The 11,988-nt window shown below is 32.2% G+C and overlaps 8 non-coding genes across 8 annotated transcripts; 1 reads left to right on the top strand and 7 right to left on the bottom strand.

The window, feature by feature from the left end:
- Positions 1-697: 697 nt before the first annotated feature.
- Positions 698-770, bottom strand: Trnav-cac. The gene has a single exon. It is a non-coding gene; the product is annotated as a tRNA-Val (tRNA).
- A 281-nt stretch (positions 771-1,051) lies between these two features.
- Positions 1,052-1,124, bottom strand: Trnav-uac. The gene has a single exon. It is a non-coding gene; the product is annotated as a tRNA-Val (tRNA).
- Positions 1,125-2,036: 912 nt separating this feature from the next.
- Positions 2,037-2,109, bottom strand: Trnav-uac. The gene has a single exon. It is a non-coding gene; the product is annotated as a tRNA-Val (tRNA).
- Positions 2,110-3,058: 949 nt separating this feature from the next.
- Positions 3,059-3,131, bottom strand: Trnav-cac. The gene has a single exon. It is a non-coding gene; the product is annotated as a tRNA-Val (tRNA).
- Positions 3,132-3,405: 274 nt separating this feature from the next.
- Positions 3,406-3,478, bottom strand: Trnav-uac. The gene has a single exon. It is a non-coding gene; the product is annotated as a tRNA-Val (tRNA).
- Positions 3,479-4,055: 577 nt separating this feature from the next.
- Positions 4,056-4,128, bottom strand: Trnav-uac. Its single transcript has one exon. It is a non-coding gene; the product is annotated as a tRNA-Val (tRNA).
- A 1,454-nt stretch (positions 4,129-5,582) lies between these two features.
- Positions 5,583-5,693, top strand: Trnai-uau. The gene is made up of 2 exons: positions 5,583-5,620; positions 5,658-5,693. It is a non-coding gene; the product is annotated as a tRNA-Ile (tRNA).
- Positions 5,694-7,230: 1,537 nt separating this feature from the next.
- Positions 7,231-7,341, bottom strand: Trnai-uau. The gene is made up of 2 exons: positions 7,304-7,341; positions 7,231-7,266 (listed from the first exon to the last, which is right to left on the bottom strand). It is a non-coding gene; the product is annotated as a tRNA-Ile (tRNA).
- Between the last annotated feature and the right edge of the window lie 4,647 nt (positions 7,342-11,988).

The following is an 11,988-nucleotide window of genomic DNA, read 5'->3' as shown; positions in this document are numbered from 1 at the left end:
TTCGAATATAATTAATAATCAGAGAACCTTATGATTAATAAAGACTAAGAGTAGAGTTTTAAATGAAACAAAGTTTAAATGAAAAAAGTTTAAATGAAAAAAAGAAACAAAAAACAGGTTCCGCCCATGCTCGAAACGTGAATCTTCTGCGTGTGAAGCCGACGTGATAACCACTACAATAATGACCTATAATAATATCTTAATATTACCAAGAATATTATTCCAGGAATACTAGGACAGCTTGATTTTCAGTATTTTATTTAAATATTAATATTTATTAGAGAACCTTATGATTAATTTATAGCTATTAATTGTTTACTTTCACATATTTCGATTTGAATAAATGTTACTGAATGAAATGAAATGACTAAAAGTAGAGTTTTAAAGGAAAACAAAACAGGTTTCGCCCGGGCTCGAACCAGGAACCGTCTGCGTGTAAAACAGACGTGATAATTACTACACTACGAAAAATCTTGTATGTTTGTCATAAAAGTAATAAAGTCACAGGATTGATCTGGATTATGCGGAATTTTAAAGAGCTTTGAACCGTGTCAAAAGTATTACAATACAACATCACAAAACAATGGCAAATTGATTTGTTTCAGTATTTTATTTCGAATATAAATAATTATCAGAGAACCTTATGATTAATAAAGAGTAAAAGCATAGAGTTTCAAATGAAATACAAGGAATATAAAGGTTTCGCCCGGGCTCGAAACGGGGACCTTCTGCGTGTGAAGCAGACGTGATAACCACTACACCACGAAACCCTTTCTATTCCTGTTATAAAAATAATTAACTCAGAGTAGCATTGATCTAGCTTGTGCGAAGTTTTGAAGAGCTTTAAAACACTGTCGAAAGTATTACAATACACGATCACAAAAATAATGGCCTAGGGCCTATAATATCTTAATGTACCAAGAATATTATTCCAGGAATACTAGGACCGTTTGATCTGTTTCAGTATTTTATTTCGAATTTAAATAATTATCAGAGAACCTTATAAAGACTAAAAGTAGAGTTTTTAATGATAAAAAATATAGGCCTACACAGGTTTCGCCCGGGCTCGAACCGGGGACCTTCTGCGTGTAAAGCAGACGTGATAACCACTACACCACGAAACCTCTTGTATGTTTCTCATGAAATTAATAAAGTCACGGGATTGATCTGGGTTATGCGAAATTTTGAAGAGCTTTGAACGCTGTAGAAATTATTACAATACACGATCACAAAAACAATGGCCTATAATAAATATCTTAATGTAACAAGAATATTATTACAGGAATACTAGGACAGCTTGATCTGTTTTTAGTATTTTGTTTCGGATATAATTAATAATCAGAGAACCTTATGATTAATAAAGACTAAGAGTAGAGTTTTAAATGAAACAAAGTTTAAATGAAAAATGTTTAAATGAAAAAAAGAAACAAAAAACAGGTTCCGCCCATGCTCGAAACGTGAATCTTTTGCGTGTAAAGCGGACGTGATAACCACTACAATAATGCTATAATAATATCTTAATATTACCAAGAATATTATTCCAGGAATACTAGGACAGCTTGATTTTCAGTATTTTTTTTTTAAATATTAATATTTATCAGAGAACACATATTTCGATTTGAATAAATGTTACTGAATGAAATGAAATGACTAAAAGTAGAGTTTTAGAGGAAAACAAAACAGGTTCCACTCGGGCTTGAACCGGGAACCGTCTGCGTGTAAAACAGACGTGATAACCACTACACTACGAAAAACCTTGTATGTTTGTCATAAAAGTAATAAAGTCACAGGATTGATCTGGATTATGCGGAATTTTAAGAGCTTTGAACCGTGTCAAAAGTATTACAATACACGATCACAAAACAATGGCCTATACGGTAATATCTTAATGTACAAAGAATATTATTCCAGGAATACCAGGACAACTTGATGTGTTTCAGTATTTCATTTATAATTTATTATTTAGTTATCAGAAAAACCTATTTTAAAAAGAGTAAAAGTAGAGTGTTTTAAATGAAAAAAAAGGAAAAATATAAAGGTTCCACCCGGGCTCGAACCGGGGACCTTCTGCGTGTAAAGCAGACGTGATAACCACTACACCACGAAACCACTTGTGTGTTTGTCATAAAAGTAATTAAGTCACGGATTGATCTGGATTATGCGAAATTTTTAAGAGCTTTGAACGCTGTCGAAATTATTACGATACACGATCACAAAAACAATGGCCAATAATAAATATCTTAATGTAACAAGAATATTATTACAGGAATACTAGGACAGCTTGATCTGTTTCAATATTTTGTTTCGAATATAATTAATAATCAGAGAACCTTATGATTAATAAAGACTAAAAGTAGAGTTTTAAATGAAACAAAGTTTAAATGAAAAAAGTTTAAATGAAAAAAAGAAACAAAAAACAGGTTCCGCCCAGGCTCGAAACGTGAATCTTCTGCGTGTAAAGCGGACGTGATAACCACTACAATAATGCTATAATAATATCTTAATATTACCAAGAATATTATTCCAGGAATACTAGGACAGCTTGATTTTCAGTATTGTTTTTTTAAATATTGATATTTATCAGAGAACCTTATGATTAATTTATAGCTATTAATTGTTTACTTTCACATATTTCGATTTGAATAAATGTTACTGAATGAAATGAAATGACTAAAAGTAGAGTTTTAGAGGAAAACAAAACAGGTTCCACCCGGGCTTGAACCGGAAACCGTCTGCGTGTAAAACAGACGTGATAACCACTACACTACGAAAAACCTTGTATGTTTGTCATAAAAGTAATAAAGTCACAGGATTGATCTGGATTATGCGGAATTTTAAGAGCTTTGAACCGTGTCAAAAGTATTACAATACACGATCACAAAACAATGGCCTATACGGTAATATCTTAATGTACAAAGAATATTATTCCAGGAATACCAGGACAACTTGATGTGTTTCAGTATTTCATTTATAATTTATTATTTAGTTATCAGAAAAACCTATTTTAAAAAGAGTAAAAGTAAAGTGTTTTAAATGAAAAATAAAAGGAAAAATATAAAGGTTCCACCCGGGCTCGAACCGGGGACCTTCTGCGTGTGAAGCAGACGTGATAACCACTACACCACGAAACCTTTTGTGTGTTTGTCATGAAAGTAATTAAGTCACGGATTGATCTGGATTATGCGAAATTTTTAAGAGCTTCGAACGCTGTCGAAATTATTACAATACACGATCACAAAAACAATGGCCAATAACAAATATCTTAGTGTTACAAGAACATTATTACAGGAATACTAGAACAGTTTGATCTGTTTCAGTATTTTATTTCGAATTTAAATAATTATCAGAGAACCTTATAAAGACTAAAAGTAGAGTTTTTTAATGATAAAAAATATAGGCCTACACAGGTTCCGCCCGGGCTCGAACCGGGGACCTTCTGCGTGTAAAGCAGACGTGATAACCACTACACCACGAAACCTTTCGTATCCCTGTCAAAAATTAACTCTAACGCCTAGTTCAGACTAGGTGGATAAACCTGGCTCAAATCACCGGGTGAGTTGAGCCGGGTTTATCCACCTGCCAGTCTGCACTAGGTGGCTTATCTCAAGCCGGGCTGTGTTTCCTATAGTAACTAGGCCTGGCGCGCCACCGCGTTTAATTTTTCTAAGCCTGGCTTTAATCGTTGTGGGGGGTCTTGCATTGACTTCGGGTGACGAAATGACCAATCAGCATTCAATTACGTACGCTGTGAGCGAGTGTACGTTTTGAAACACGTGTACACGTTTGTATGTCAAAATTAATCAACTCACAGGTTTAATTTGGGTTTTGCAAAGTTGTGAAGCGCTTCTAACACATTAAGCCCAGATACACAGTTTACATTACGCGATCACAAAGATTTGGCCTATTAAATTATATAATGTACAGTACCAAGAATATATTATTCCAGGAAGATTAGGATAACTGGATCTGTTTCAATATTTTGTTTATTTTGTTACTTATTTATCAGAGAAACTTTACGCATAAAAGAAAGTAGATTTTTTCAAATAAAATAAACCAGGTTCCGCCCGGGCTCGAACCAGGGACCTTCTGCGTGTAAAGCAGACGCGATAACCACTACACCACAAAACCAGTATCATAAAGGTCAGTGTGATTTGTTAGTATTTGTTCCCATGATGAAAAAGAAACGCATTTACGTTGAGTAAGTTGGCCAGCTGTTGTTTGACAAATTAACTATGCAACTATTTCCTGACACCTTGTATTGTTGTTAAAGGCATAAAAAGTGGGAATGCTGTCTTCTTTCATCCATTGTTGATTATGGCGATGTGGTCAGTTAAAAGTTACTTATTATATTTTCCCCTAATTATTCGACATTGTAGATCAATCATATTGTTATTCGGAATTATAATTTTTCGAAGTATGTTTTTTTCTTTCAATCTAAAATAGTAATATTTTTAAATATTTATATGAATATTTAAATTGTAGGTCTATAACCATCCTGTCTTTATGATTTAAAATTGTAATTCTTATTTTATTTCATTTTTTTTTTCACTTTTTATTCTGAACCTCTTTCCTGCAATTGTCTATGTTCTCTGCTTGTATTAAGGACCTCAATAGAAATAAGCTTATTTTAAATCCTTCTTTGGTTAGGCCATGTAGAAAAAAAGAGTTGTTGATCGTCCTTTTTTTTTAATACATGCCAAGTCTTCGAATCCCAAATGGAGTACAAGGCCCTACGTAAATGGTGGCTGACCAGTTACAACTAAAAAAAGGGTTAGGCCATAGCTAAAAAGCCTCATAGGCTACTACTTGGAGTTGCACTTGAATACAAATAATACATAAGCATAAAACTTAATAACGAAAATAGTATAATTATATTTCGTAACATCAAATAGTAACAAGTACACAGTATATATGACAATATGTGAAGAATGGGTGCCGGAAGGCCAGACCCATCGACGATGGGAGCACCCAGAAAGGGAGTTACAGAAACTGTAACTCTCCATGTCTTTGTTTTGTATCGTAGGCCTCCTACTTTTGGTTGGTAAAGAGTTACCAAGATAGTAGATGTATCCTACAATACCCGTTCCCAAATACAGCAACCCACACGTCACACCAGTATACAACTTGTGTAATAATGTAACGACATAATTTGAAATATACCTTTAAATAATTTATACGAACAAACAATTGAAAAAAAAAATTAAAAAATAAAGCCTAGGCCTATCCAAAGTTGAATGATGGGCAGATAGATAACATTTTCGTGAGTTTTGGCGAAAATAATAATTAAAAGACAAGAAGAAAACAAAAATTGGTGGGGGATTTTTTGTAAGTAGGGAGGGGACAATCAACAACTTTTTTTTACATGGTCTTATTCCTCGGTTCATTCAGATAATGTTGTCATTTGTTTCGTTGTATGTATAGTCATTTTGTTTTGTTTTGTTGTACTTTAAATCTGAGTGAACTGAATAAATCTACTTGAAACAATGAAATGAATATCAAAAGGAGTGAAAGAATAATATATAACAAGTTTGTTATAGATATCTGAAGTACTACAAAAATTATTATGATACGAAGCTTCAGATTCCCCAGTGGCTCAGTCGGTTAGCGCGCCGTACTTATAAACAGTACATGGCTTCGCCTTTACTACTGCTTAGGAAATGCGGAGGTCGAGAGTTCGATCCTCTCCTGGGGAACAGCTTTTTTTTTTAGCTGAGTGTTTGGTTAAAAGTTAATATTCAGAGAAAAATAAAAAAACAATAATAATAATAATGGCTTGATCTTGGTCGAGACACCAACAGCAAAGTAATCATCATTTGATCATTCGAAGAATACTAAATAGTCCTGTATCAGTGTATATAAGCTAATCTTCACACATACTGAAAAAGGTAATTTGATCTATACTGTCAATACAAATATTATGTAGATCTCAGTCACGCTAAAACTACGACTATCAAAAATAGACTAACTTTTCTTAATAAACTATTTCTCCCAAATATATTGTCATTGTGTATGCTACGTACTTAACATTAAGCCGTAAGCAAATTAATCTTAATGAATAACAAATGTATTTCATATGATGCATATATACTTCTTGCCAGAGGGGTATTTGGGAATTCTTTTATTCTTAAACCGCATCCAATGCGCGTTTCAAATAGTGCAATCATACTATTGTGATTTGTATTTCATACTTATATTACTTATAATTACTTGGTTATATTTTAAGCTTTACTTCACTTAACTCTCACCTTTCATTTGAAACGTTTTATTACAGGTACACTAATGCATATTAGGTCTATTTAGTGTATGTATATATTGGTATGTGTTTTAAATATGATTATTTATTGATAATTTCTTCAAGGAATTGAACAAACAAGTCAGGGTGATTAGTACCAAACTGTATAAAGAGTAATTTATTTATGCAAGTCTGAGCTTAAGTTCTAATATTTTGAATAAGTTCAATCGAGTAAAGTAATGTTTTAGTATTTATCATCCTATTGCAAATTTTGGCTGGGCTCCAGAGTAGCCCAATTGCAGCTGCAGTTCCGACATGTTACGAATACATTGTCCTTTATCACACCTGACTCTCGGGTGAGCGTTAAGATATTTGAGTATTTGTAAGATAATTTATAAATGTAAAAGTACTCCGAATACTACAGTAGTTTTTTGAATCACTATAGGCCTATACAGGCTATAGGAATACATTCCTATAAATGAATAAAGTAATTGTTCATTTATAGGAATACATTCGTTGAGATCATGTTCCACGATGTATTATTATGTCCTTTATTCGAACACTGTATTTACCTTTCTTTGGTGATACATTGTAAATATTTATATATAAATTATTATAATATAATAACATTATAATAATATTATAATAATAATAAATATTATTATCATTATTATTATTATTATTATTATTATTATTATTATTATTATTATTATTATTATTATTATTATTATTATTATTATTATTATATTATAACATTTTTCCTTGGTATAACTTGCTTGGGTCCCCCGGCAGCACACGTACAGTGCCAGTACCAACGTTACGAATACATTGCTTCTATCCCACCACCAAACTCTGGTGGTGTGAAGGTTACGGTATTCGAGTAGTTGTGAGATCGACGCTAATCGGGTCGGATTCGGGGTCGAAGAAGGGCCAAAAAATAAATAAAAAAAAAAAAAAAAAAAAAAAAAAACCTTTTAGACAAAACGTCAAAAGAATAGTTCCCCAGGAGAGGATCGAACTCTCGACCTCCGCATTTCCTAAGCAGTAGTAAAGGCGAAGCCATGTACTGTTTATAAGTACGGCGCGCTAACCGACTGAGCCACTGGGGAAACTGAATGCTTATTCTTCTACTACTGGTACTGTGGTCCATATAAAACAATGGCTGGTTGTGGTCAATTCAGGCTAGTATACGTCACGACTATCTTTATCAGGCTTTCTATTGCTGGGATATTATTATATGTTAAAGTAATATACTATCAATATAGCTGTATGTTATGTTGCTTGAAATTAGGTTTCATTAGGGTTTTTTTTTTTTTTTTTTTTTTGATTGGTGGGGCGTTAGAATAGTGATGTTATTATTATTAAACAGTCGCGTCGCCTACAACATAATTAAAATCGAACTCAAGATAATATTTTGTATAAGGACGATAAGCGCATTTTATCATTATAATGGTGACAACTAGGTTGGAGCGTTGCAACCGCACATTCTGAATAGGCCTATAACTCTACATCATGGTTCGTTTCCCGCATCTGATCAAACTCAACAAACCAATTAAACAAAGTACACGCACGTGTCCCACTAACACTCACGTCCACGCTGTATTTATATAGGAACTTAGCAACAACATCCAATGTGTGGAGCTTAGAAGATGCATTAGCTTTTTTTTTTTTTTTTCTTTTTTTTTTTTGCCCGTCTGAATCACTTCTTTACCAGCCGTATTATACTTGATTTACCGTATTTACTAACTTGATTATCCTAGAAATAATATGAGTTGTATTTTTGGTGTTCAACTTCTTTTAAGTTAATAGACCTGTTAGGCCTAAAATGTCATTGGGGTCTAGACTCCCTGTTTAACACCTTCGCAGTGACATGAAAGCGTTAATGATTTAATCGTCCTAATGAATGTAAATGCATTCAGCTAAGTAATGAGTGAGCGGTATTTTTAAAGGTAATTATGCAACGAATATTTAAATTTCAACAACCCAATGCTTCTATATTAATTCAAGCAGAGGCGTAATATAACCTACAGGTGACGTGCCCGGGGCGCCGAACTAAGGAGGCACCAAAATGAACAAGTTTAATTTCCTTGTTTTAATCAATTAACAACCACAACAACAACGAGCTCAAAACAAAATACCTCCGAATTGGAAAGGGTCGTCGTTTCAATTCTTTTCGACCTGGGAGCCAAAAATACTAGTTACACGCTGAATTCTGGTTGGTAGGCTTGTAGCATCATAATACGCGGGCGCCTAAACAATAATACCTAATAATATTTCCAGGGAAGAGTGAAATTTCACTGTTATCTGATATTTCTTAGTATTTACAATTTCGTTTATAAATTATATTTATAAATGCTCAAGTGCCTATATATAAATCGACTTCAACAAGAAAGTTTGTGATTTAGGCCTAAGTATTATTTACTTCATGTGCGCGTGTTCAATTTTGCTACTTTTATAAGGATGTATCGTTTTTCATGTCTTCTGCCTCATTTTAAATTATTTCTAATTTATGCTATTGTTTATATCGATATTATTATATATTAGTACTATTTAAATTGTGTAAAATATCATATGATGTTATATATATATATATGTATATATATATACATATAATTTTTTACATATTATTATGTATTATTATATTATTGTATAATTATTATTATTATTATATTATATATTATTATTATTATTATTATTAATATTATTATTATTATTATTGATTTCGATCGGGGATGTTCTATAGTCGAGGCTGCAAAAGAGCGTTCAGAGCATTCAGTCGAAAAGAACATCCTTTGAAATCAACACATCGGAACTTTGTGACAAAATAGCCGAGGGATAAAACAACCCTTTCACGATCGATTAGGTAAATTTCCCATGAAAAGGCAACCAAATCTGCAATTGATTTGTATTATTCGATATAAATGGTTAAGTTTGGTGCAAGTGTTTAGCCCTTACATTGTTGCATTAAAGGACATGTTATCCAAAATTACCCTGGACGTTAAGAGAATATGTCTATTCTGTTGGAAGAATTACACGTACAATGGGACCTTCCCGGCTTTGTGCTTTAGGTTTTAACATTTAGCATGGTTAGCCTTTAGGCCTATAGAATTCTGTGAATGCATTGTGGCAATTGGCGAGTCCCTTCCTTATAATATAATAGGGATCAGCCTTACTTAAGGAAGGCCTAACTGGCGTAAATTTGTTAATATAAATATAATGAGGAATTTTGCCTTGTTTTGGGTTAATTTTAACATTATATAGAATATTAGATGGAGCCGTGTAGAGGCGTGCGTTTCGATACTTGGAGCTTGGAGAAAATAAAATATTCTCCATGCTTGGAGTATGTATTATACTATCTTATCTGAGTTTAATCAGTGGACCTTTCGGAGCCGTGTAGACGTATGCAATAAAACTGTATAGACTTCAATTATTAATTACAAAATCTTTCACCAGCAGTCTACCCTCATCAGCTGCACCCGATGAAGCCAGCATAGACTGCTGGCAAAAGCTTATGTAATCAATAATTGAAGTTAGTCTTTAAAGTTCTACCGGTGTTTTTATTTCAAACATTGTATAAGAATTGAGTAATATGTTATTACCCACATAAAAATGGTGGGATACTAAAGTTATTCTTTTGAAATAACGAATAAATGGAACAGACAGACAAAATTAGTACTTTTGGCATAGCAAATGTGCTACAAAAACTACAATAAGTACTTTTGTATTAGAGTAGAGTAGGAATTTTATTTTATCTTCATTTTTCAATTATTTTATTCAGTAAGTACATCATATAAACATATTACCAGACGATAGTGAGAATGGTTAAAAACCGAGATTAATAGTTATCATCAGCTTGAAATGTATTTTAAATAAAGAAATCAGTTAAAATAAGAAAGGTATGATTAGGCCTATTTAATTTTAAAATGTAAATATAATATTTCAAAATATTACTGTGATTATAGCACACCATTCTAACGATAAAACTTAATTGATGGAAAAAGTGAAAGATATCAATTTCATATGGAAATATATTAACAAGTAAAATAAAAACACATCAAAATAATATTACTTAAATTTTACATTTTTTCAATAAATAATTCGGGACATTAAATCATGTCTATATTATTATTTAATGTCAATTGTTAATATTTTTGAAATTATCTGTCACATTAACGTATTGTTTTAGATGTAGATGACAGCTCGTCAATACGTCTTGAACATTTTCCTACCGGACCGCTAGATACATATCTACAACTTCGTAAGTAAATCAGACACGATATAAAAAAAAATATAACGTATATAGTTAAAGTACGTAAAAGAAGTTGATTGATTTTGCTATAATAGTATCCATTTCATATCTCAACACGATCCTTATTAAGTGGTAATTGAATACGAATTAGCCCACCTCGGGTGATATGCAATAACATAGCCTTTATTACCATAATAACTTAGTTAGATCTCTAATATTGTAAGTGCTGGATGAATACGTTACCTCGGGAGACATAGTCGTCGAATACTTAGTTTAAAAAAAAGGATAGCGATGCGAATTGTAAATTGTTAATATTCCGTAGCATAGACACCCCGGGGTCCGAATTATACATTCAGCCATAAGTTGATAATCGTGCGATGAATTCTGGAGACGAAATCAGAATTTATATTTGATTTCTCCAACTTGATCAAAGTAATTTGTTGATAGTCTTACTTTAGTGGATAATAGCTTGCATCGCCTACGGCTTTGCTGCAATCCTATTGTTAATATTGTTTAATTCGAAAATATTAGTATCAAAAGCATTATTTAAACGCTTCATAGCTGTTTTTCTATTTGACAAATAACCGCGCGGGGAGTCGAGTAGAAAAATTAAGGAAAAAAAAACAACAACACACAAGCCTAATTGGATTGACTTTGCAAAAAGTGACAATGTAAATATGAATTGTAGGTTGATTCGAGATAATTATACGAATAATCTTAGCCTCGTTGCATAGTTCTGTAGACGACCATGCATTTATTCATTAAATACCTATTGTTGACTGTCTTCGTTAGTCGGCCAAACAAACGTAAACACTTTATTTTGTGATAATCGAATTGCATTAACGATGTTTTATGCCTGATTTCGTACAATACTGGAATTGTTATTTTACGACTATAATAGAGTTTCTTGAATATTAATACAGTATCGTAATTAATACATATGTTTACATGGTTAAATAAAGAGAAAGAGAGAGAAACCAAAGCTTTCAGACACAAAGCTTTCATCGTCTATTCTTATATATAATCTTACATATTTATACATACATACATATATATATATATATATATATATATATATATATATATATATCGATGATATGAACATTTTCAATTTTAAAACATTGTATGAAATGAAGCAGGTATTTTCAAGATAAGTACAGGTCACAGGTCGATACAATTTGAAAACCTTGGAATTACGCATGGGCTACCGTGTAAATAAGTCTACATTTGCTGTGCCAAAAGTGTACACAAAGATATAAGTTGAGACTCAACTTAAACAAAATTAGTGTCTGTGGCTCTTAATAGGCTACGCAACATAGGCACAATTAAAGGACCAATTATAATGTCACTTAAATTATTATAGATGCGATCTACGTTGCTGTTTTGTTATTATTGTATAATGTAAGTATCCTTTGTACAAATAAACACTACCAAATGTAAAAAGCAATGCATGTTTATTATAAATTTCATGTACATTTTTCTTATATTGAAGTTCACCATTCATAAA

This window comes from Anneissia japonica, unplaced genomic scaffold (genome assembly GCF_011630105.1).
Source record: "Anneissia japonica isolate Jap-2015-1 unplaced genomic scaffold, ASM1163010v1 scaffold251325_len469956_cov165, whole genome shotgun sequence".
Taxonomy (NCBI): Eukaryota; Metazoa; Echinodermata; class Crinoidea; order Comatulida; family Comatulidae; genus Anneissia; species Anneissia japonica.
The sequence above is the reverse complement of the archived record's forward strand: the minus strand, read 5'-3'. Positions and strand labels throughout refer to the sequence as shown.